Source organism: Crocodylus porosus, unplaced genomic scaffold, assembly GCF_001723895.1.
Source record: "Crocodylus porosus isolate Cpor-Errol unplaced genomic scaffold, CroPor_comp1, whole genome shotgun sequence".
NCBI lineage: Eukaryota > Metazoa > Chordata > Crocodylia > Crocodylidae > Crocodylus > Crocodylus porosus.
This window is the reverse complement of record NW_017728951.1, coordinates 58,160,337-58,165,016: the sequence shown is the minus strand read 5'-3', so window position 1 is coordinate 58,165,016 and position 4,680 is coordinate 58,160,337. Positions and strand designations below refer to the sequence as shown.

At 47.5% G+C, this 4,680-nt stretch overlaps 1 long non-coding RNA gene across 1 annotated transcript; it reads right to left on the bottom strand.

Annotated features, from left to right (window-relative positions):
- Positions 1–1,199: 1,199 nt before the first annotated feature.
- Positions 1,200–2,400, bottom strand: LOC109323930. Its single transcript, XR_002104787.1, has 2 exons — positions 2,289–2,400; positions 1,200–1,365 (listed from the first exon to the last, which is right to left on the bottom strand). It is a non-coding gene; the product is annotated as an uncharacterized LOC109323930 (long non-coding RNA).
- Positions 2,401–4,680: the final 2,280 nt, after the last annotated feature.

The following is a 4,680-nucleotide window of genomic DNA, read 5'->3' as shown; positions in this document are numbered from 1 at the left end:
TTATTGCCACTTAGCCTCCCAATTCCATGGAGTAGCACAGATGATGAATCAGAGGAGGTGGAGGGTCAGGAAGAAACATCATCTGCTGAACCTGGGAAGTCTCTTTTAATGTGCATTTTGCCACTGCCAGGCAACTCCCAGCTTCATGCTGGTTGCATTTGGGTGGCTGTGGGGGCAGGGAATTCATGTGTTGCTGTAGGTGGGTCGCCATTTTCATTCAGTGGTAGTGCAGGCTGGCCAGTTCAGTAGCTAATTAGAGTTTTGATAGCTAATTATTTGCTTTAATTTATTTATTGCAGCTACCATGGGCAGTGGATGTGTTCCTCCTGGAGCATTGAGTACTCATATGTTTGGGGCAGTACAAGTGCTGGCCTAGTTTTGCAGGGTCTGTTTCCATGCCTGTTAGGATTTTGTGCACTGCATGGTGGGGGTAGGAGTGTGCACTTTCCTTTCTCAGCACTGGGAATGGGACTTTCCCCTGGGGGGGCACAGCAGTGAGAATCCAGGGTTCACAAAGACTGCAGGCTGATGAAGTGGTGATGTGCTACACTGTGGCAATGTGCTACACTACAATAGACCATTGGTAAGTGACACCTGATAACAGTTGTCTCTGCCCTAAAGGTCATCTGTCCCTAAGGGGTTGCGAGTACAAGCTTGCCAACTCCCCTTCCCCACTTATCAGCTCTGTGCGGGGGGAGGGAAGGGTCAGGTACTTGAAGTGCACAAGAGGCATGACACAGCACTACCTTTTTAATCCTCCCTCCCTCTGATTTGTAGATCACCTTCCGCTGCTAGCTGCACTCCATCTGGGTGTGACAAGAGGCAGAAAGAAGAAAGAAAGAGAAAGACATAAAATGATGAAGAGCAGAGAACAGAGAACTTCCTTCAGGATTCATTCTCTCAACAACTGCATTGTAATCATAGCCGATTTTCATCCTGCCTGATATAGACTTATACTATAACAACAAGTAATACTATTAGTAGGCAGCTATTAATTAAGATTATCATATGTAAATATGAGTTTTTAATCATGATTTATTAATGGTCAATGATTGTGATGGTTCAATTCATTTCAAAGCAGGCAGATCTGCTTTATCACCCTTCACACACATTCTTGGCCTCCATCATACACACACACACACACACACACACACACGGCCACCTCTGGTAGGGTAGAGCATACATTGTTTGCATACATTGTTGAAATGTCTTGGAAACAGGGCTGTTGGAAATTTTAGGGCCATGAAGCAAAGTACTTGAGTACTTGACGTTGCACAAGGGGCACCAATACACATTCTTTTTATCCTCCCTCCTTCTGGTTTTCAGATCCCCTTGCACTGCTAGCTGCAGACTGATTGATCATTCCTGTTGGTGTGACGAGGCAGAAAAATAAAGGAAGAAAGAGAAAATGAAGAGCATTGACATCACTTCCTTCACAATTCATTCTCCCAACAACTATTGCATTCTAATTATAGTTAAATTTCATCCGCCCTGATATAGACTTATAATATAACAATAGGTGATGATAACAGTAGGAGGCAGCTAGCTATTAATATATTAATAGTAGTATATCCATAAGAGTTTATTAGTAATATTAATTACCATTTACAAATGGTCAATAATGATTGAAATTGTTCAATTCATTTCAAAGCAGGTAGATCTGCCTCATCACACAAATCCTGGGCCTCCACCACATATATGTTGTCACTCCCCCTCCCCCTTGATGACAGTTCTCCCCTAGCTTCCCCTCCTAGATGATGCTCCTCCCATTCCCCCACCTTAGTGATGGACACCCTCCATGGGGGGGAGGGACCACACTCCCCAGCCATTTGTGCATCAAGTGCCTGTAAAGGACCAGAATTGACCCCTTACCTTGGACAGACTAACTGGAGTTCATACCTATTGAAGCCCCTGCGGGACCACTGTGGGAAGTATATATAGAATTACAATTACAGTTTGATTCCTTTCCATGAGAAAGCAGATACTGACCATAAGGCAAGTGATTATGCACCCACCCCCCCTGCCTTTTCGCCACCTGGGGTGGGGGGGTTAGGAAATGGCCACCTCCTGGTTCTTGAACATGGTTCCTGAACTTGTAATTAGCTACAAAAGCCAGCTGGTCTCATGAGCTATAGCCCCTGCATTGGCAGAGGACATGGGTCACATCGGGCACCTTCCACTAAGGAAGGTGATGCACCTTGAGTTTTTCCTCTGAGACTTCTTATTTGGTTGCTGGCCAAGACCTCCCCTCCATTGCATCCTTGGAACTCTCCCTAGCTCCCTCTTACCCTATGGTGGGGGGGTCTGAGCACTGTGGTGCTAGCATACTCCCTCCCTACCATCTCCTTCATGATTACTGGTGAGCGTCAGATCCATTTGTACAAGCTCCCCAGGACCACAGTCTTCTCTCCCTCCTCCTACTGGATACTGGTCATGTCCTGCATCAGTACCAGCTGTAGAAGTTGTGCAAGTGTATCATGGGTCAGGGTCCCCAGGGATGGCTGTGGGACTCCTAGGGCCCCTTGATTGTGCCAATTTGGCCCAATGGGCACCCTTTTTCTCACCCACCACATCTTGGTGCAACTATAATAAATAGGGAGGCTGCCCTCAAGTTTGTTTGGGCATGGTCCTGATGGACCCCACTGAACCCTGTTCTTGGACCTCCTTTTTGGGTCCCACTCCAAAATGGATGTCTTGGGACAGCTTCCTCCTTATGGGCTAGATGCGTGGCTCCAAACCACCCCTTTACCATGCCCCAAGCCTTGCAGCTGGTATTCACACAGCATCTGACTGGGGCCTTAATTTCACTTGGCCTCTGATCATTGCTGGGCTCTCTGCAGCCCTGTCTCTCTCTGCACCCCTTGGCTCTGGGCTCTGTGCACCCTGGATACTGCGCACACACTGGTGCTGGGCTCTGTGCACCCCAGATACTGCACCCACATTGATGCTGGGGTCCTCACACTGTAGTGGGTCCCCAATAAGGCTTCCTCCTTCCCCAATAGCCTCATTGCAATCCACCAACCCTCCTCTCTGCAGCCCTGACTCTCTCTGTGTGCCTCCTCAGTGCTGGGCTGTCCACAGCCCTGAGTTTCTCTGTGCCCACACTGGTGCTGGGGTTTGTGCACCCCAGATACTGTGCCCACACTGGCACTGGGTTCCCTACTCTATAGTGGGTTCCCAATGAGTCCTCGTCCTTCCCCAATAGCCTCAGCCCAATCCACCAGTTTCCAAACAGAAGTCAAAATACAAGCCCCTGGACTATAACATAATGCAAGCAGCTCCAGGTATGCTCTGCCCCTTTAAATGAATTACCCTTCCCCCAGCACAACATGTCTTGGAGTCCAGGGTCTGGTGAGCTTCTAAAGTCTTTTAATCTTACCAGAAGCAGGATATGGGTAATTAAGCCTCTTCACTCAGCTTCCTCTGGGAGAGCTTCTTCCCCCTTAGCTGCTGACAGAGAACTGCCCCTCTGACCCCTGCCCTGGGGTTTATATATGCCCCAGGCCCTGCCTCCTCCAGTCAGATGACTGCTGGCTGGTGTGGGTTAATTGCCTCATTCCTGTGGCCATGGTAACTTACAGCTGAGGGGTTCCTGATTGACTGCTAGGGCTCTGTCCCTAGCAGCTTCAGCCCTTAAAGGAGCAGGCCCCTTAGTTCCCTGCGATAAAATGCATTTCATTCAATGCTGTAGAGTTTGCTGCAGAGGTCACCTTCTTGTTGGTTGCTGGTGGGTGGGTATTGAATAGAATACACCTCAGAATAATATGCCTGGTTTCTGTGTCCTGAACCAGCTTTAAGATTCACAGATTCACAGAAGTTAAGGTCTGGAAGGGCCAGGACCATAATGGTTTGATTTCATCAAGTCAATCTTACTCTATATCTTCCTCCTGTAAAATCTGAAAATACCATTTTTTTAAATAGCTTGCATCTTCCTCTGTTACATCTTCCTCTTTTACATCTTCCTCTTGTAACATCTGAAAATACCTTTTAATTTTTCTTAAATAGCTTTTGATAAATACCTTCTCCTTGGTTGCTTGTCCTTACATTTCACCCTTGTCACCTCATCAAGCAACCAAGCACACATGTCCTGACATGGCCTCCACATTCTGGACAGTAGGATCTTCACCCCACTTGCCAGGTGCCTTATAAGACACCTCTCCTCCTTGTGTCTTTCAAATCCTTGTTGGGAAGTGAGAATACTGCCTGCTTCCCGGTTGTCTCCTTGGGAGCCAGGACCACTGCACTGGCAGAAGGTGAGGCTTCTTCACTGGCTTTGGCACAAGTGTTAGCACTTGCTGTGCACCACAAAGCCTTGTTAGTTGCTGGTGCTTCATTTTTTTTCCATTGGTGCTGGCCTCAAAGCCTTCTTTGGTTCCTGGTGGGTGGAAATTAAATAGGCTTTTTCCCTACATCTTGCCAATTGATCTCTTTTGTAAACCAACTAGCCAGTACCACTGATGTAGGATTTCAAGGTGGGCAGCTACACTTACTTGCTGTGGTTTGCACATACTCCCTCCCTAGCATGTAGTTCATGGTTACTGGCTGCTGGCTGGTAACCCTTAAATACACACAAGCACACACACACGCTGTACAATATAGCTGTGTGCCCCAGTGAGTCCTCCTCCTCCCCTACAGCCTCAAGCCCGATCTACAACGTTACATGACAACAGGTAAAATAAC